Source organism: Vespa velutina, chromosome 1 (assembly GCF_912470025.1).
Source record: "Vespa velutina chromosome 1, iVesVel2.1, whole genome shotgun sequence".
NCBI lineage: Eukaryota > Metazoa > Arthropoda > Insecta > Hymenoptera > Vespidae > Vespa > Vespa velutina.
The window spans coordinates 14,902,479-14,925,228 of NC_062188.1; the positions used below are offsets into that span (position 1 = coordinate 14,902,479).

At 31.2% G+C, this 22,750-nt stretch overlaps 1 protein-coding gene across 2 annotated transcripts in view; it reads left to right on the forward strand.

Moving 5' to 3' along the window:
* Positions 1–22,750, forward strand: part of LOC124953419 (collagen alpha-1(XV) chain) — a 204,709-nt gene that overhangs the window by 84,455 nt on the left and 97,504 nt on the right. The window lies entirely within an intron of this gene.

Genomic DNA, 22,750 nt, shown 5'->3' on the forward strand with positions numbered 1-22,750 from the left:
GTTGTTTGAATCACAATCAAACAGTCCAATTGAATCGAACGTTTATATCGTTTTCCGAATCGTTAGAAGAGCTTTTAATGTTTTTCAATTAGCTCGTTTCCTTAATTAATTATCTAATCGTAGGTAGAAAGCGATCCAATTTACATATGTTGATATTATGACCATGTAACTTTAACTATGTTAATCACTTTTAATAAGACCTTTTATGGCTAATGTACCTTGACATAATCGACGTGTGATTTTCCGAAACATATTATAACATGAAGTCATATTATAATATGTTAATGAACACTCTATGGTTACTCTATGAAGAGTAACGAATAAATAAATTATTATTATTATTATTATTATTCCGATAAAACTTTTGGATTATGATAAAGTTGGAAATAACAATATGAGAAATATTTTAAATGCTAATTCGATAATATGATTTATGAGTTAGCGATAAAAGATTGTGTTATAGAGTAAATAATCAAATATATTAGCAAGGTTAATGAAGAACAACACAAATGGTATAAAAAACGAGTAATGAATACAGTGACATAATAAATAATAGACATTAATCAATTTAGAAAAAAAGCTCTTCGATCAATCAATGATGAGAAATAAATAATTCTAAAACATTTTTAACATAAATTTTAACTGTATTCCAACAAAAATGTCCATTATTTCTCTCTCTCTCTCTCTCTCTCTCTCTTTTTCCTTTGATAATACTATCTTGTATATATTATATTTAAATAAAAGGTATCCCGACGTTAAAGGCTTCTGACGTTTCGCGTTTCTTTCTAGCAGGAGCATTTTACTCCCTGCTATTGAAAATTTCACGATTATGGATCGTGGTAATAATTTCTCTCACATTTCCACCCCCGATGCTTCCTCGTACGTTTTCTCCTATGAAATGCTTTACTTCGAAGGGAAACGTATCGTCGCGCATCGTTGAATTTTTCTCACTATTTATACGTGTATATATATATATATATATATATATATATATATATATATATAATAGTGTTAGATACATATACTTCATGTATATACGCATACATATACACACACATTATATACTATATACCCACATGTAGCAGGGAACGTCGAAACCTCGGCAATAGCAAATAAATAGGCGATACAGAGAAACGGAGGAGGAGTGTTAAAAAAGGAGAGACATTACGTTACCTCCCTTTCTTTCTCTCTCTCTCTCTCTCTCTCTCTCTCTCTTCCCTTTCTTCTATTCGCTCTCTTTTTCAATGGTATTTCCAACAGCAGGGAAGGTGTAGGAGGAAGAGGAAGCGTAAAGCGAGACGGCAGATTTAGAGAGGTTTAATTTTCCAAAAAGCTGGATTTGCGGTCCAGGCGACGGGCGCGTTGTCGATTTATCGCCAGGGCTGCATTCGAGAAAATTCCACCAACCGATAAGGGGAGATTTTTCTTACGTACTGAGCGTGAAAAAATAAGTAACGAAGGGAAGAAAGGCATGGCTTCAGATTTTGATCGTATTTGCAGTTTCTTTATTATCTTTTTTTTCTTTTCTTTTTTTCTTTTTTTTTTTTTACAACGATTAAATGATTAAATGATACTTCGTACAATGGATCACTTTCATGGGAAATCGTTCGACGAAAACAATTTTTTGAAGCATAAAGGCATTCGATTGAACGAATTTTATGATGTGCAATATGAAAATTCATTTTCAATGCGTAAGTATCATCTATATATATTTTTTCTTTTCAATTATCTTAGACGGTTCGATACCTTGAAGAAGAAAATTTCAACGCTGTAATGTTTCACCTGATTTGCAATGCAAAGCAAATTGATCCGAGTTTCTGATGATGTAGCGTAAACGATTATTTAAGGGATCTCGTTCTTCTTCTCTTTCTTCTTACTGAATACAAGAGCGGGTAAGATATAAGCGAGAGCGGTTCACAAAAAGCTTCGCAATTTCTTCCAAAGAAATTACATTTTAAATTATATTTCATTATTCTTTTTATGTTCCTTGAATTGAAGTTACTTCAAGATATATATGAACCAATACACGCAAACATTTTCTATCTTTCGCGTGATTAGTTAAATAAATCCTTTGTTATTGCATAAAAAGAAAGGACCTAATGAATTCTAAATGATATAACTGATCGATAAAAGAAACAGTGAAATGGGAGGAATGAATTGTCACAATCATTAATATCTAAATCTCACGTTGTTCAATAGTTCAACAAGTAAAAGAAATAAGATATTGAGCGATAAAGAATTCATGGAATCTAAGAAAAGCTTTAGCTTCGAATTACATTCTCTCGCATAACTCTCATCCATTTCTACATCCTTTATCCGAGGATAAGACTCGAGAAACGATTCTCAAACGAAGCTCGAAATAACCGAATCGACGCGCGACTACGACAACGATCTGGAAGGAAACTCTTACAGATAGAATTAACCGGTAAGATAAACTTCCAACTCGTAAATTTGCAAGGTGACGTTACCGATCGAATTAGAAAGTCTCCTCTCCGAAGGATGGTTGTTTCTGTGGTGCTGGTTTAACTGTGAAAGTTACTTGTTAAAAGGAGTCTTTGCCGCATGAACTGAAAACAAAATATCCATTAAATTTTATCCGTACCTGTGAGTAAACATGGATACGAAATAAAAGTTTATATAACGGTCTTTTCCTTAGTTCTTTTATTTTTTTTTCACTCTTCAGCAAGGGTTTCTTTTGCGTTTCGTTTCGCACGACCGATCGAACCTGAGCCAGTATCGTATTGTATACAGAGTATACGCCCTTTTCCTTTCTCTTCGTCCATTGTGTCTACGGCGTAGATAAAGAAATTCCACCCTTTTCTTTTTCCTTTTTTTTTTCCTTGGACTAATTCCAGTTCCTTCTAATTTTGTTTGCGATAATACACGGCGGGATCCGATGGCTGGCTGGATATAAATCGTGTTTCCTCAACAGAAACGAATAAAACCAACTTCGCCTCGTCGCTTTTCTATACTCGTGTAATAATGTATTATATTTGACAAGAATTTGTTGTTCTTCTTGTATCCATTCATTTTTCTTTTCTTTTTTTTTTTTTTTTTTTCCTTTTTTTTTCCTCTCCTCGCGTCGAGATCGTTAGGAATAAATCATGATTTGCTTCATTTTTTTCTTTTCATTTTTTTCCCCCTTTTTTTTCATTATTTCACGAGAATTTCGAAAAATAAAGAAGATATTTCTATATCGATTCGTTTCACCTTTTTCTTTTTTGCTCTTATCCCAGTATGAGAGAAATTGAATAAGCAATGAAGAGATGACGTGTGCGTTACTTGAAATGTGCTCTTTACATAACTATAATAAACGGACTCTCATACTAATGTAAGTACTGTAGTCTAATTACTCGCGATCACGGCAATTTACGTGAATACAGTATTGTTCGTCGGTCAGAAAAGCTGCAACATCAACAGTAGCTATCTAGCAACGCAGAGATAGAACGGATGAATAATTTTCATAATCACGTATACGCTGATACGAGCACGTACTTACGCATATTACACTTATTTTATTTTATTTTGTTTTATTTGTTTATACATTTTCTGTAGACATACATTAACTATTCCTTTCCTATTGTACGGCATAAAAATATTCTTTTTACAAAAAAAAAAAAAAAAAAAAAAAAAAAAAAAAAAAAAAGAAAGAAAATAATAAGAGAATAAATATATAAATGGGTGTTACGAAATCGCATTCATACATGGATCATTGCAATTTAATCTAGTTTAGCTAGTGGTCAAAGTTTTCCTTTAAGGATCGGACTAGTTTTTGGTTCAAGAAACTTCCAAAGGTGCATTTTATGGAGGCGTAACTCGAAGCAAAAGTTGGTGGTGGTGGTGGTTCTGATTGTGGAAAGGGTGGCCGCTCGAGACGATTCGTAAGAAACGGAGGCGAAAGATAAACAGATAGAAAAGAAAAGAAAAAGAGGAGCACACTCGATCCGGGTGGAAGTGAAAGGGTGGGAAGAAAGTGGGGTTGGAAAAAAGGGATGACCGGAAAATTGGACTCGCTCGGTTTTCCAAAGTGGAAAGGGTGGCCACTCGACACTGCCGATTCCAAGGCGAATTGGAGCCCGAGTTATCTGATCTAGACCCTCGTATAAATCCCTGCAATCAAAAGATGACCATCTAAACAGTCACATCTCCGTCCGGGGGATCCTCGAGAGACCGGAAAAGTATTGACCCTTATTTCTCTCACCAAAAGAAAATCGTGCGAGATCTTGTATTTAACTTTTAACTTTGATACTTTTTCGAAATTTTCTACCTTTGTAAATCTTTCTCATTTATCATTAAATCCGTTTACTATCGAGGATTTGTCGAGATTACAATTTAAAATTAAACGACATCGATAAAAATAGATATCAATAAAATCTTATAAAATTATAAATATTCGATCGTTAAGTAAAATTAGAAAAAATGTTTTGAAAAGGTCTCTTCCTTTTGAAAACTAGATATCGTTTAGAGATGGTAGCTTAAAATAGAGATCATTCGGAACTCCACTTGTACGACTATTACTTGATATGATCGTTTAAACGTTCAAGATATTTCTCTTTGAACTTTTTCGAAAGCGTAATAAAAAGTTAAACTATTCCGTTATCGCACATTCACCTAGCTTATCTCTATCTATTTCCTTTAATAGAGGGGAAAGAATATTTGAAATAAAAATGCAGCACGTGGAAAATTTTCACTTGCCAAATAGTTTTCTGCTATTCTTAATGCAGTTTCATGGACGCAAGATCGATTTTCGTTTCTCACCCCGTTTGTTCAGTTCAGTCAAACGGAAACGAACAGGAAGTCCTTGGCCACGTTAGAACGCAGCAGAAGTGAAAATTGATAATTCAATCGGGAGGGTCCTTCGACACGGCGAATTAACTGCTGCGAATCCTCTTAATGGACCGATTGCAGCTAACGAGGTTAACGAATTCCGCAAATACGAAGGGCAGATCCGAGAGTTAAACTCGAACTCTCAACTTTTCGCGAAACTTCAAAATTATTTTAGAGTATGGAACGTTTTGTGGAATATTTGTCGCATAAAAATTTCGAATTTCACGAGATAATGCTTCGTTCGTTCATTCGTTTTTTTCTTTGAATCTTTGATTTCAAACATTTTTACCGTCAAAATTTCGATTTCGATAAATCGATCTATGCGATTAAAAATGATTTCGAATTAATGGTGAGTTGTCATTTGGCACTTATCGATAGAAAATATATTACTTTAAATATTTCGTTTTATCTAAACATCGAAAAGTGTTAATTTAAAAATATCCTTGTTACAAAATTAAATGAAATTCTTAAATTCTTCTAGTAAACGCGTTAGTTGAATAAGTATAAATACAAATTTTATTTTATCTTTGATAGTTCGTTGACAGATATCAGACAATTCAACTTTTCAATGCTTATTTCGAATCCGTAGAATGACAGATTGGCATTAACGAATGTTCCCGTCCTATCGACGAATATAGGAACGAATTTGTGCTTTCTCAAATGGCTATATATAAATATATATATAAATATACATATAAATATATATATAAATATATATATATAAATATTATATATATATAAATATATATATATATATATATATATATATATATATATATGCACACATACATAAATACATATCTTTCATTTTATGCATTTACTAATAAATTAAAAGTAACGCTTTCGAAACGATGAAACGAACGAAAAGGATTCAACGTGAATCGAATATTATGTCGATAATAATCAATGATCAATAATCGAATAGATAGATGTTATAACGATTGAAAATTTATCATATAACAATTCATCAAATTTCCCAGCTGCATTTTAATTTAAACTTGTCATCAATTTTAAATTCTTTTTATTAATGATACATACGACTGAGATAAATTGTAATTTTCAATGCTTTTTATATATATATATATATATATATATATATATATATATATATATATATATATATTTTGTTTTTCTTTTTATTACTTCACTATGTCACAGTAAAACCAGTAATTATAAATACGAAAATATGCGATGTGAATGACTAATTGATTGAAACCAATATGTAGAATTCACCGTCGCTTACATTCGTATCCAATCGTTATATATCGGAGAAATATTAAATAAACATTAATAGAAATTTCGAAGGTAATCAAATGGAGCTACAATATAATGTATCGATTAGAAATGTTTTCGTTTTATTTATCGAAATATTATTACAAAAATATCGATTATGACTTCAATTTACGTTCAAAGTCATTGTATTATTATTATATTTTCAATATATATTTAAAAATGAAATAGTTTTTAATTAGTAAATTGAGAATCAATCATTAAATAAATATAATCAATTGATCAATTTTGATCAATTTTGATCAATTTTGATCAATTTTTTGTCGTTTAAAAGTGATATCGATAAAAAGAACAGTAATTTTTAATACTTTTTATAATTTGATTCGTTATAAAAACATTAGACTTCGTTAAAGGGTTCTATCGAACTTGAGAGCCTATTAAACCATAAAAAGTTTCGTTGATTTCATGGAAATTACGAACTCCGGACGAAGAATTCGATAAATGTTTCAATAGTTAAACGATTATTACCTCGGGGAAGCTATCTTCAATCAGATTCTTCCATCGTATCGTCGCACTTCGCTAGAGATGGATGAAAGCATCTCTGTCTTTCGACGTAGCAAATAATCTTCTAATGGAACTTCTGACAGTACGACAAAGATGCGGTCTGTTCTATCAGGAGCTTCTAACGTGCCTTTACCAAGGAAGAGAGAAAGGACTTCGACAGGGTCTCTCTCATGAAAGCTTCACGCAAAAGCGTCAGCTTTGGTTGCTGCACTCAGGGACATAGGGTGAAGCTTTATTTTGCTTTATCGCCGGAAGTGACACAATTTCAGGTTTTCCGAATGGGACTCGAGAAAAAAAGAAAAAAAAATTTTTTTCTTTCCTCATGTGTTTCCTTCTTTTTCTTTCTCTCCAAGCAGATCAAATCTGTAATAATGGTTGAAATTTAATTCTTTCTTCCTTCACGATAAAAGAATGTGATTGGATTCTTAATAATTAAAAAATTCTGAATAAATATTAATATATATATATATATATATATATATATATATTTGTTTACGTAAATAAAAAATGATTTAATATAATATGTTCATTTATTCCACGTACACACACGTACATACATCGAATTTATAATTTCTTTACAATTTTTCTTTTCACAACGATCCATTATATTTCTCAACTTTTTGTATATTTATTTTATCCAAAACGTTGATGATTTTTATAAATATGTCGACGTGTTAAATTTATATGTAACATCAAGGATAGTCTTACAAGCTTTAGATCGAAGAAATTTTATGCGCAAAGGGCACAAAGTACATGTACTTTTCTTTACGCAAGAAAGAGCAAATAAGAATCTTTAGATGCATTAGGGAAAGCTTTATCGTCGAATGTAACATATTTCATTCGACTTTCGCTCGTTTCCTTGATGTTTCATCTTCGACACGATAGAACAGAAAAATATTATACATTGGCAAAACGATTGAAATTGTATAAAATATTTCTCTTTTTTATACGATTAAAAAAATTTTTTTTAAATTTACTTTAAGATATGAACATTAAATTTATATTTATATATAAATTCATATTAAAATTATACATTTTATATTATATATAAAGTAAATAGTATTCTCTCTTTTTCTACTTTCAAGAAAAACTTTAGTCGGTTCGTTTATCGTCCATAATAGATTTTTGATACCTTGATCAATAAGAAAATCTATTCTTCCCTTAATAAGAAGTTTCTTATCTTTGGTAGTTATCTATACGTATAGTAATCCTTTCAATCATAGAATTTCTATTCTTACTTATCAATTCGTCAAACGATTTATCGAAACCTTTCGAGGATCAAATTTAATACGGACAGTAATTCTTCATTCGGTAAATGGAGTAAGTTTGAAAGAGTGATAAGATAAGAAAGTATTATATATATGTGTATGAGAAAACGAACGTAAACGATACAGACTGAGAATCTTCTACATGGATATCAATGCGTTATCCTTCCTAAGGATCCCTAAAACGCTATTCAAAAGGATAAAGAAAATACGTGGGCTGAGTACTATCGAATTATCTCTGCTTTGACGGGCCATCGAACGAAGGATCGTGTCCATGAGCCAAGATATATCCTGGTACAGGGAAACAGTATACCCTCAAGGATGAATTATCCTGAATTATAGTCACCAAACTTAAGCTACGATGCAACTTTCCCAGATTGTCTTCTGGCTTAATGAAATTAATGGTAGATTCCATGACTCACGACATTTTTAAGTACGGTTGGAAGAAACATTTATTAAAGGTGATCGTTTCAATAAAATATCTTTGCTTTTCTTTTTTTTTCAAAGATAAGTTACATGATATCGATCATATCCATCGGCTTACGGCCCGGGAAATAACAGGTGATGTTTTATTGGATTCTACGAGAGAGAGAGGGAGAAAAAGAGAGAAGCAGAGAGAGAGAGAGAGAGAGAGAGAGTGAAATACATATATCAGGATTTTTTTATTAAGTTCATACAGGATATTAAGACACCACGCATTTGTTTTGTCAAGTATTAACAAAAGACAGATGTAATTTAAAAATATACGAGTTTTACGATCTTCCGCTTGTGATTGCCATTTAATTATTTTGATGTTGTTATTTTGCTTTTCTTTTTCTCTTTTATTAATTCTCTCGAAATATTTATTTTTTATAATTATCCGAGAAGTTAATATTCACGATGGGAGATCGATAAAACTAAAAATTATGAATGAGAAGTAAGAATCTATGGTTTTGTAAATTTTCAAATTTCTATGTTACGCTACATATAGAAAGTATCCGGTGTAATCTAGTGTATCCTGTTCGTTCGAAGAACGAAAGTAACGTGATAGAAAAAAGAGATTCGTACGGAAGAGCTCGTAAAAAAAAAAAAATATTCGTGTAAAATCACGCGTATGAATTTCAGTAAAAGAAGCATAACGTAAAAGAAAAGAATGAAAAATTTTTACCTATTTACTATGTTTCCTAGCATGTTAATAATAAATGAACAAACGGCTACGATATGCATATAATTGTGACTCCTGAAAGCTCACTCCTCGACTATTCTAACTTTTTATTCCTAGACGGTCTAGAAATGAGAAACTCTTGTTGAGGTTTTACGCATATTTCGTAATACTAATTATGAATATACCAAGGATATTAAGTAAGGCTGATTAACGCGCGACATAGTTGAACAAGATCACATACGAAAAGACTTGAAATTTTTCCCCGTTTATTTAGCGACGTCTAACAACGTCATAAAAACGAAAACATCAGAGAAACTTTTTCATTCGAATTCCATATTTCGTCATTGTAGAATTTTAATGAAATTTGAAAAAAAAAGAACATAGATACAAATTATTATCATTGTTTGGAATACGAAAAGTTACGACAAAAACGTTATAAATAAATTTTTGTTATTAAAGAAATTTTGAAAATAAACAGAGATCATTTTACTCTTTCATAAATTTATTACGAAACTTTTCATTCTACAAATGATCGTCTCTCTCTCTCTCTCTCTCTCTCTCTCTTTCTCTCTCTTTCTTTCTATGCGATAAGATGATCTTAAAATAATTTTTTTAACCGAAAAATTTTGAAAATAAAGAAAGAAAATCATTTCATTTCCTATAAATATGTTAAATTTATCACGAATTTATGCATTTTACGAATGACCGTTTTTCACGACCAGACATCGTCAATCATCCTACAGTGTATGTGTGTGTGTGTGTGTGTGTGTGTGTATACGTCTTCTTGTTATATATGACAGTATAAAATACCGCCCTGAGGAGGAATTATCGTGACACTGTCCCAAGGGTGAGATTATTGCTTGAAAGAGCACGACGAGATTGCGCCTAGGCTTAGAGATCTCTTTTTACGTATCCGCCAACTTTCGTAGAGACATCAAGATTGAAGCTGCCATCCTTCGCGTTCTTCTTCTATTTGCGAAGATCCTCGAAAGTCATCGGATAAAGAAAGACATTTTTTTTCTCTCTCTCTCTCTTTTTTTTTATTCGTTCGATTCTACTAAAATATAAAGTAAAGGTATCCCTGGTCTCTTTTAAATATGGTTTCTTATTGAACTGAGTTAAAATTTCATTTTAAGAATTTTCAAATTGATTTTATTCTTTTTAATATATAAATCGTTCGAATAGAAATAATGGTCATCAATAATATTAAGTACGAAAGTATCCATTTATAGAAATTGTGATTAATATCGATCTTAATCGCAAAAGTTTTTATAATTTCTCTACCGTCGTCAAATCTAATAAAATAAATTTCTTTTATTTCTTTAATTATTATTATTATTATTATTATTTCTTATTTTAGAATTTAACTGATACGTTCGATACATTTTTATAAATACTATTTGTATTTACAAAATTCTCTAGTTATTCATTGTGAGGAGAATCGATGCAAAAAAGAAAACAATTCAATGATATCATGTCTATTCTTTTTTAAAACACTGACCACGATGCCGTTCGTGTTCAGTTAACATCGTAAAAAACTTTTTTTTTGCGTGCACTCTTCGTCGCTACCACAGCGAAAAACTTTATTTTCGAAACTTTTTTAGGTCATCTGAATATAACGGAGAATTTGTAAAAAGATGCCATGGGTCAGACGAATTGGTTTAAGCAGGATAGATACTTTTTTTACAAGAAAAAATATATTCGTGTAAGATTTACGTTGATTAAATATATTCTTCAATCCTTTGCAGTCGATATTACTTTTACACGCATTAAATCTTTAATTATCTTTTACAATTAATTTGAATAAAATTTTAAACAATTTAATATCCTTCGTCATTTTCTTTGATAAAAATCAACAAAAATTTTCTCTTCTATCACACTTAATGTTATCTGTTTATTATCTGAGATCAATAATAACAACAAAAAATATAGAACAGTTATAGTTACAACAGTGACAGAATTACACATCTAATTAATAAGAAATTAAACGAAATTGATGGAAAAAATAATCGTTCACATATATATCTACATATGTTAATTTCGATAAATGTTAAATCATAGTTAAAATAAAATAAAACCGTGTTAATCGCGAAGCGTCACGTATGAAACAAATACAATTATCATATCAGTATATATTCAATTTAACGATTTGAAATTATATTACATTTAAGATCAGACTTTAATGATGAGATCATTTTAATGGCTACGGCAAAATTTGACAAGTGTTGAGGAAACGAGAGAAACGGAAATTAAATTCAATTTTCTACATTTTTCTTTTTCTTACAAGATTTTGTCAAAGAAGAAAAATAAAAACAAAAAAAAAAAAGACCGAAATAGAAGAAACCGGTAAAGGCAAACTTGATTCGAAAGGAATATAAAAATCTTTTCTATCTCGGTTTCTCTCTGTCCATTTTCTCTTTCTATGGTTCTTTCTCACTATCGTACATCGAAAGTAAGTACAATGGTATTTAATTAACGTTATCAAAAGTTTACTTACTTACTTACTTCCTTGGTTCGAAATAGTTCGGTTCCTTTCAATGTTGTACGCGAGAGAAGGAACTTTTCCATCGTTCGGAATTCAACGAACTAGAAAGGATTCATCGGATGATGCGGTTGACAAGTATTCCCAACGTTGAAAGGTTGCATACATAGCTTGTGAGCATGTCGCCAGCAGTCGTTCCTAACTTTCGAGTTTATGATAGCTAACTCCTACTAGCCGAGACGTTTAAATCTTAATAGGCAAGGAAATTGTAACAGAAAGAGATAAAGAGTGAGACAAAAGATGCTGAATTTATACCGTTAAAAATTTTTTTTTTTTTCCTATTTTTTTTTATATTTAAAGTAAGTGATTTAAACATTGTTCCAGAAATAAACAAAAAAAAAAAGAAGATCAAAATATCTTTTAAAAGTATTCATTATATACATTAAAAGTATCACAATCAATTTAATCGAGAAAACTAATATTTTCTCTTTTCAAGTTTCTTTACGATATAACTATGTATATAATTTATACACTTTTTTTTTGAGACGATTAAAGATAATTTCGTTGTGGTATGAACGAATTCATGAAATTGCTCGGATGACCAGAGTGCAATCGATAATTCGAGAATCAGAAAAGTTGGGTAAAAGCTGGGCGGAAGCAAAGGAATTGTATACAAATTTTCTAAAATATTTTTACTTTATCGAGATAGAATCTCTATGTAACTTCCGGAGTATTTCTATCGAATAGTTCGTCTCACCGAAATTTACGGCGTTGGAAATATAACTATTCTTTTATTTGAAATTTTAATAAATTAGCTCGAACAAGCTGTAATAGAAAATTAATAAATGATTTCATTTTTAAAAATGTATTTGTTAATTATAAAATGAATTTAAATATTCCTCTCAATTCTCTTTACAAACGACGTGGTCAGGTTTTATTATTTGATATAAATATTTTCTTTGAAAGAGAAGAAGGAAGAAATTTGAAGGAAAAAAGTGACTTTTTCAAAGACCACAATTTTTCATGGTCGTAAACGACGTTATTCCTCCTTTATACGAATTTAGTACTCCTGAGAGAATTATGAATCCATGTTGATAAATGACAGAGAGTTGAGCGAACAAATACGTAGGTTAAATGGATTTACATTTTATCGTGACCGTAAGTGACCCACATTCTGTCAAACAATTGACCAACGTTATTATTGTACTTGCATCTCAATTGGAAACTGAAAACGCTTTGTGGATTTATTTTCCTGTTTGATGAACGAAAAGCATATATAAATATACTAAAAGCGCACTCGTCACCTTTTCAAAAAAGATTCTTTTCATAATTTTTACAATGCAAATTCCATAAAATGATATCTATTATATATTGTGGAATATTATTAAATAAATAAAATAAAAATATAATAATCGTGTTGGTAACTAAAACGAAGAATAATTTTTTTTTCATCATTGCATATTATCATAAATAAATTGATCAAGTTATCGAAATTTTGAATGAAATGAATTCTTAGTATCGTATCTATATATTTAAAGATTATTATAATTCCTTGAAAATGCATTTGGAAAGTACAGTATTAATGAATTAATCAATTAATGATTAAACATGACGTATTAAACTTTGCATAAAATAATTCTGGTAAAACATACAAATAGAATACCTTACAAAATTTTTAATTTCTTTCTGTCTTGAGTTGAGATAGATAATATAAGTTGAAAATCTAAAATAAAATTCATTATGTTCCGAATAACGTTCATTATGTTCCGTGGCCTTGTTTTTCACTAAAGTAGCAAATATCATTTCTATCGTAATTGCAATTATCATTTACCAAAGATCCAATAATATATGTGCAAATTTAATTTAATTATTTAAATAAATAAATAAATATATATATGTATATATTATATATACATCAATCATTTCGATCTTTATATTTGAAAAATAGTATTTGGATATTAAATATTTGTAATCGTTAATGGCAATGTTCTGTCGTTGCATAATTGCTGAACTGAATGAATAATATAAAGTGTTCGTACTATTTTAAGAGATAATATCTTATTTGATTTTCGGCTAATGCAATTACGAAATTATCAATTAATTATTGGCGAATTTAAAATGAAACGACGAACGATTAAAAGAAAGGAAAAAGAAGTAAGGCAGACATAAAAATAATCTAAGATCGAATGAGAAAAAGTTGTAACGCGATAAAATAGAGGAAACTGTACTGAGAGATACGCCTTAGAGAATGCGTCGAGGTTATAGAAGAACGAAATGGGACATGATGGAACGCTATGATACGCGCTGGGTTACGATGGTACGGTTGAAATGGAAGAACGCTAAAGGTGGTTCCAGTTCTAAATGAGAAGGCACGAGACACGATAAAAGTAAGAAAACACATCGAGATGCCTCAGGAGAAGTGCGTCTGACTATATTCTTTGTTTCTTTTTTTCGATCCTCGATGAAAGGACGAGTCCTTTGCTAAGGTCGACGAGTCCCTTGTCGTTTTTTTTTTTTCTTTTTCCTTTTTATAACGATTACACGTAAAGAGATTCCGACGATTTCATACGAACATTTTTTTCTTTTATCTTCAAATATTTATTAATATTTATTTATATGATATATTTATATGTATTGCGAGAAAGAATTGTTGTAAATAATAATTAATAGATTAAGTAAATTCCCTTTGTTTCGTTAATGAACTTATACGTAATACAAACGTTATTTCTATATGATATTGATTTTGTTAAGAGATTGATGATTAAATTGATTGATGATTATTGACTTTGTCAATCTTTATGAAGATTTTATTAAATATAGAGCTTTGGTTCCTTCTTTTTTTTTTGCGCATGTTAATTATTATATTTTAACAGAAAAGAAAAATGATTTAAATTACTTCGTTGGTAATGGATAATACCTATGGAGCATCAATTGAATCAGCCCGCTGAGATATTTGTTCGAATGAAATACATTCGAAAAGAAAAAAAGGGAGTATAAGGAAAAAGGGGAGAAAACGGGGAATAGTAAAGTTTTCACCACAAACGTTGGTATTGAGTGGCGCGAACTTTCTTTTTCCATGCACGTCTCAAAAAAAAAAAAAAAAAAAAAAAAAAAAGAGAACCGAAAAACGTGGCTGTCGGGTAAAAGGATTGAGAAAGGTCTTCGAAGAGAGAATTTGGTAGGATCGTCTGGGGGGTATATCACACTTCGTAGAAAAAAAAAAGCATTGGTTCAAAGCATGAGAAGCAAATCGAAATGGTCCACCTTCCGTGGAATATTGCTTTTTATTGCCATGGGTACCATCGAACGAATCTCAAGACGCTCATTGTATCATTCAACCGTTCTTTCCCATCTTCTCTGAATTTTTAAGAAAAACTCGCAATGTGCGACGACATGTTCTTCTCTATTTCGTTTCTTTTCCCGTAGAAATCTTTCGCTTGAAATAACAACAATCGAGAATTTAGAATTTTTGCGTTCGTTCAATTTCGATTTGACTTAAGCATTTTTAGCGCTTACTTAATTGAAATATAAATATTCACTAAAGGTATATTATGGAGAATGATTGGAGTTTGTTTTTTATCAAACAAGTCGTACGGTTATCTTTTTGTTTCTCTTTTCTTTTTTTTTTTTTTACTTTCCCCTACGTTTCAACGTTTTCTTTGAATTATCTCCTACGCGTTTATCTTCTCCTGTTCATGATAAGAATTCTATTATTTCCGAATGATTTTATTACGATGTATTTGATGATTCCGTTCGTCGAGTTATTCTTCTAGAAATTTACGAGCTTACTTTATTTCTACTTCATAGAACGATGATGTACTTTGTTCCTGTTACACGTGAACTCGATGGTGTGGGAATAACGATGTAGAAAGCGAGAATATCGACTATGTGTTATCGAATATTATTTTTTACAACTTTACATCGATAAGCACTTCGACGTTTATTCAACGAGTAAAATTGTTTCGAAAGAAAATGCTTTCTATTTACTCGAACAGACAGCTACCATTTACGGTTAGTTATCAACATCGAAATTCGATATTTAATTTCGTAGGAGAGCGAACGAACAATTCGACTCTCGTCGTCCTCTTTGCATTTTAAGTTAAAATCTTTCTTGTAGAATTCCATTCCATCGGATACGTAAGAAATTCGAAGGCCGAAGATTCGCGGATACTATTCGATGCAAAACACGACTGTTCGATTTTAAGAAATTATATCTTTCAAATGGTATTTTCTATTGAAAGAAGTCTTTTTTTTTTATGATTTCGTTAGAAAGGAAAAATTATTTCCAATCAAAAATATAAATCCGAGGAGTTTACAAATTTTCTTTATTAAAATCATCGTTTAAAATCTCTAAATAATTCTTTTATAAGTAATATACCGAAAGAGTAATTAATTATTACCAGATGAATCTATATATACTGGTTTAAGTCCGAAATTATTGAAACATTCTATATAAACTATCCGATTACATTGTTATGATGATTCAACGAATCTAACTGTTAACTATAATCAATAAACATCGAAAATATAGAACACATTAATAGAGAATAATCACAGATTATCCTTACTATCGGTTTACATTATTCTAATCAATATGAAAACGAGATATGTTTATATTATAGAAATTATGATTGATCAATCCTACTATATAATGAAAAATATCATTTTATGATATACAAAGATCATAAGAATGTTTTACAATGTCGTATAAATACCCCTATGAATCTTAAGAAAAAAAAGGGATGTCGAAAATATAAGTATCAAAATACCCCTGTCATCTCAATAACAAAAAAAAAGGTTAATATATGTATCGACAATATAAATATAAAAATATTTCTACGAATCTTAACAAAAAGAAAGGATAATATGTCTGCCGAAAATATACATATATTTACATTTGTGATGATCGCGGTTACAGCGAACGGTCGAAAAACGAAATAAAGTTAGAGAAACGTTCATATCCGATCAGACAATAGAACGTAGTTTATAGCGGATACGTATAAATACAATACACGGTTTCACGATACAAATACAATCAAATCTGAAACTCGGTTTCTATAGTTATTTATATTCCGTTCGAATGCTTTTTAAATCATACATTCGATTTAAACTAAAGTCTCTTTGAGTCACCTTCCTTCCAGTTTCGTCCCTTTTATCGGATATAGTAAGAAATCGAATAAGAAGAACGATTTAAAATAAAAAATAAGGAAAAAAAGAAGGAAAATATTCACGGAAAGAAAAAAAAAAAAGATATAAAAACGTCGCAAATTTCTGAACGATTTTTCTTTCACGTGGCGGGAAATTCGAAGATCGTGAGTATTCGAACGAATTCGACAATTCCGTCACGTCTTTGCTCGTTCGTCGAAGGTTTGCGTTAACACGAAATCACATTTACACACGAAAACCAACCAGCAACACCTGTCCCGTTGGTACTCGACTTTCCTGTACGAATAAAGACGATCGGATTTTTCCTTGTTGTCTCGTAGACCAATCGAATGAGATCGTTTCTCTACGACATAGAAAAAGAAAGAAAGAAAGAAAGAGAGAGAGAGAGAGAGAGAGAGAGAGAGAGAGAGAAGAGTTCTTGTCTTCTTAGACTTCTTGGGGGAAGGAAAACGCAGCTCGTAGAAAGTTTCGAGAAACAACTCAGGACAGATGGACGTGTATACGTGGTCTGAGAAGCAACGTAAGAAGAAAGGGATTAAAATCAAAGTCGAAATAAGGAAGAGAAATACGTTAAGGCATTCATCCTTCTTCCATATATGTTACTGCTTCTAAGTACAGTAAGTAATAATAAATCTAATATATAGTAACATTTAACAATATAATGGATTTATAAATATATTAACTTAGTAATTATTTTTTTATGGATGATAATGACGATGTATGAAATTCAAATGTAAAAAAATGTAATTACGTTAATATGGGAGATATAAAACTCTTAAAAAAAAAAAAAAAGAAAAGAAAAGTAAATTCATAAATTGTCTTGACTCATTAATATACATTATAAACGTCTTTCATTAGGGTTCATTAGGGCAATACTAATCAAAGAAAGAAATATTACGTAAATAAGTATGTGTGTTAAGTTGGTGTATGAGTGCCTTTAATATGAAGAAGAAAAATGCGTTGTTCGATGGAATAAACAAGTGTCGTACATTAAAGTATCCTCAGGGGTATACTCGAAATGGACCTAAGTTTCATTCGAGCATACTTCCTAAGGTTGGTATGGTAGCCAATAGTAGCAAGTAGCATCAAGCTAACCAACATTCCACCGCCTGTCTTCATTCTTCACTAACACCAATAGACAACCGCATAGACTTCTTATGTTCATGTGGCGAATAGGTTGAATCACTAGTCGTTGCGGCCTCGCACCCACTCGAGTGTGAAAAATTCAGACGTGAACTTTCCGAAGGAACTAACATTTCTCGCGGAATCTCGAAGTTCTTTTTCACCATTTACACCGACGACGAGGAAGTGGCCGCGAAAACTCACCCGACTTCTTATTGTTAGTATCCTGATATCTTTCTCCCTTTTACCCGTCTTTCTCTATTTTTCCATTCTTTTCCTTTTTCTTTTTCTCAAGGAAGAGATCTCAAGCATTAAGTGTGAAAGTAGATACGCTTTCTCTATTCGGCGAGGTATACGGAACGTCTTGAAAAAAGAATGTTACGAACATTTTAATAGTCCTCACAAAATTCTCTTCTCTTTTTTTTTTTTTTTACTTTTTAACAGTTATCTTTGTATCCGTACAGATATACACGTAGTATTGCATTTGTAGATATAGAATACAATCGTATTGGTTAATTCACGTTCAATAAGGAAACGAACTCATTCATCGACGATCGATACGTATTGTAGCGGATTACCAACGGATGGATTATTATCGGTTCTGGTAAAAGGAAGCTTTGTATGTATATATGTACTGTACATATGCGTGTACACTAACGAATATGACAGAATGTATTACTTGTGTTAAGTAGTCATTTCCTGTATGAATAGAATACGCTTGCGTAGCCTTTAAAAACGAACTATGATAATCGCCAATGTAAATACCAATCGTTTATATCCTTCTTGTTCCTATCGTTCGTTCGTTCAGCAGGTTTTTGATGCATGAGTATTTTTCACTTCGAGCCAATAAATGTCGGTGATAATTCGTAAGCACCAGTTTTATCGTCGAAAACGTTATTTATGATCATACCGATCATGCTGGATTAATCGAATCGAACGAACGCAGGAAGAAAAAATTGCTGCTGTTGCTGTTCCTGTTGCTGGTGTCGTTGTTACTTTTTGCCGATTGGACTTACGATCGGTGACGAAGGCCGTCCTCGTTTCGAAGCATTCGCCGCAAATATATCGCCTTTGTTCTTGTTCTATAGCCCGTCCATCATTTCTAAGACTCTACGGCTAATATAACGTGTTTTCCTTCGGTCAAAATACCCTTCTTGAGATCATACCGTTGCTTTTTATAACACCAATGAACGCTAAGACGAACGGCAATGTAACTTGGATTTCTTGTTATTTTAATCCTTGGTCACCATATCCGATTATATCGTCCACTTGGACCATCTTTGCTTCTGTTTCCGACACGTTGACCAACGACGTTCTTCTTGGATACAAGGGATATATAAGTACTTACTTACTTCGATATTTTTTTAAGTTTTCTTACGTTCTATAAAAGATGAAAAATATTTGCAAATTTCTATGACACCACTATAAATGTACATTCTTTGTTCGTGATGATATTTTACTTATAAAAAATGAATACCATTTATTGTCTTTAAAGTAGGTTCCATGTTTTCTTCTTTCTTTTCTTTTCTTTTTTTTTAAAAAGTACATTGTATTTCTTTAAGTATCCATTTAAGTATATTAAAGATCTCAATGTAATATTGATGTAATGTAGTAATTAAATTGGAAAATATTCTTCTTTTCCATTCGTTTTCATATCGAATTAAAATATACGGTTAAAACCAATCGATTTTAATATATTTTCAATATTCGATAAAATAATCTTGTGAATGATATGCATTGCATCTATTTATATCGATATCGATTATCGATTTAATTTATATACTTGTAATTATTATCATAGTTAATAAGTTATTTACTTGTAATTATCATATATAGTTAATTATCAAAAATCAAAGATAATATATATATAAAGTAGAGAGGTGAGCTTAAATATCGTAGAACGCAATTATTCTATTAGAAAAATTTTCATATTCGCTGCTCGATTTAACACTATAAGTTTAATAACGATCTCTTCGTCTTCGAACATTAAATTAAAGAAGATTCATATATATATATAATTCCAGAGAAAATTTCTCTGGAAATAAAATAATTAATTATTTCTTATCATTTTCATTTTTAACTTCGATTTTTGAACTTTTCATAAATAAGAAAGAGCAAGGAAAAAAAAAGAGAAAGATCGCGTTCAACGAATAGAAAAAAAAAAAAAATTAAATACGTTTTAAAATCTACTATATATTAAATCCTATTATTTTTATTTCGTAGCAATCGATAGTATCCTAGTGAATTTATCGCTATAATCAAATTCGATTTGGCTCGTTTACTCTCGATGCTTCTCCGATCATTGGATAAAAAAAAAAAAAAAAATTATTTCATAAAATATCTTATCACGTTAGAAATTATTGAATCGATCGTGCGGTCGATACCGTTCATGAGATAATCACAATTTCAACGTATCCCTATAATCCCTAATGCCTAGCATCGATTATGCCTCCCACTCTTATTGGATAGGATTATTACTCTTGCAAAATCAAATGTGAAACTCTGCACTAGTAATAGAACTAAAACAAATTGTGTTATTGCTTTGATTTTATGGAAATATCGCGTCATCTGGCAATCACAAATAGAGAAAAATAGGAGAGAGAGCACGTCTTTGTATTTGATATGTAATTTCAAACTCTCTTAACCGGCACACAAAAGAGAGAAAGAGAGAAAAAGAAAGAAAAAGAGAGAGAGAGAGAGAGAAAGAGAGAAAGAGAAAGAAAATATATATAGGAATATCGAATCGCCGGGATGAAAGCTGTAGCATCCATGTCGAACAAAAAACAGAAAGTTCGCTTTCCTGTACCAAATTAAAGCGTCAGCAACGTACAGGTCAGGGGAATATGGTGTCGTGATTCGATGCACTTTTCGAAGGGTGAAATAACTCTGTCGTTAATCGCTTCTATTGACATATTGGATATTTTCGAAAAAAATTCGAAAGACTGAAGAAGTATGAAAAAAAAAGAAAAAGAAGAAAGAAGAGAGACGGAGGAAAAGAATAAAAAAAAGGAAGGAAAAAAAAAAGATGACAAAGATGTGGAGGACAAAGGATTGAGTTTCTGAAAGGAGACAACGTGCGAAAATGAAGTGAGGAAAAAGCAACTACGGAGATTTGTACATAGACGAGTATTTAGTTGATAGTTGTTATATACTGTACTAGTATAGTAGATAGTTGAGATATCTCTTTATTCTGAATAAATAGTTTGAGAGAAACGAGAGAAATGAGAGAAACGAGAAAGAGAGAGAGAGAGAGAGAAATTGAAGGTGAAAGGGAAAAAAGAGAGTATACACACTCGAAGAAAAAATAGGTCAATTATATATACATATATATATGTGTGTGTGTGTTTTTTTTGTATTTATTTGGAAGGAAATCGATTAGTTCTCAGTTGAATATTATTTTTTCTTTTTCTTCTACAAAGGATGATTTTAACGTAACTGATTTGAATGTGTTTTCGAACGCTTGTTCGTAGGCAAGCCTTTGATATGTCGAAACGAATAGCCCGTATGAGTTTTCCATCGTACGTGCCTAAGGCCCGGATTACATAAAGAGATCTCGTTGATGGTTTCATGAGTGCGAGCTATTGTTTGAAATCTAGATTTCGAATATCTCTTTCCCTCTTTCTCTCTCTCTCTCTCTCTCTCTCTCTCTCTCTCTCTCTCTCCTTTTAGTTAACGAGAAACTGCCGTGAATGAGATACTACGATTTTTGAAATTAACTTAATATAACCCAGTGAGGGAACGTCTATCTCTCTCTCTCTCTCTCTCTTTCTCTCTGTCTCTCTCGTTAAATCCTTTGACGAGCCCGTTTGATTGCATATAACGATCGTATAAAGAGTCTAATCATTCTTTCGACGTATTCTGATGTAACTCCATTGGTTCAATTTTTTCTCGGACGGTCATGGAAAAGCATGAAATTTCTGCGGGAGTTTCTGAATCCGTTGAAGAGCGAACGACGTATCTCGAAATTTCGTAAAAGATTTTATTGTAGCTTTTTTTAAGTAAATCGCAATGGATATTATTTGATAATAACTATACGAAAAATATTCTTGCGTATTAGGCATTAATAATAATATATCTATTTAATTTTGTATTTCTTTAATAAAATAGGAAAAATCTGTTTAAGAAATTTAAGGGAAACGCGAGTCGCCGAGAAATTTTGCATAGTCCCATTTGCATACAACGATTTTTACTTATGGCATTACACGAGATAGGATTTTTGCTGTGTGCATGACAAGCCAGTAGAACGTTTCGCATACAAACGTAGACATATACGTAGGTACATATGACGTCTAATTTTCGGACAAAATACGGTCCTCGACGGGATGAATGTTTGTCACGTATGATTGAGCAGGGCAGACGAGTAGAACGAGACTTTATGCGTTTGTCAAATGGTTTTTCTGGTTCTTCGATCAGATTATTCTCGTGCTTTAGTATTTTTAGTATTTTTAGACTCATCTGCTATGAATAGGAATATTTAAAAAAAGATATAGTTTTAAGTACTGGATAAAATTGATTATCGCAAAAAATATTGAAAATCTTATAATTAATAACATTAATGGTATCTATTACTATCTTTATTAAATTTCTCTTTGTTAAAAAGAGATTTTTGTTTAACTGGTCAGCATAAATTAGATGTACTGTCTTCCATGCTTTCATTTGCGAATAAGAAAACGATGGTACGCTTAAATCCTCTTATCTCTGTGTGACAACAAGCTCGAAAAGGGTTTTCTGTATCTGAAATGTGCGTAAATTGAAAAGCGATGTACAGGATTTGGAATGTATGGGTATATAAAATATTAAATCTACCTGCTTTGGGTTAGAAAGGATTCAGGCTGTCAAAGGATTTTGAGATCTTTAATAAATGCACATTATAAGTAAGTGAGAATGTTCGTGAAGGAAATTAATATCAGAGGATCTATGAAATGTATTCATAATTGACATACTTTCTAA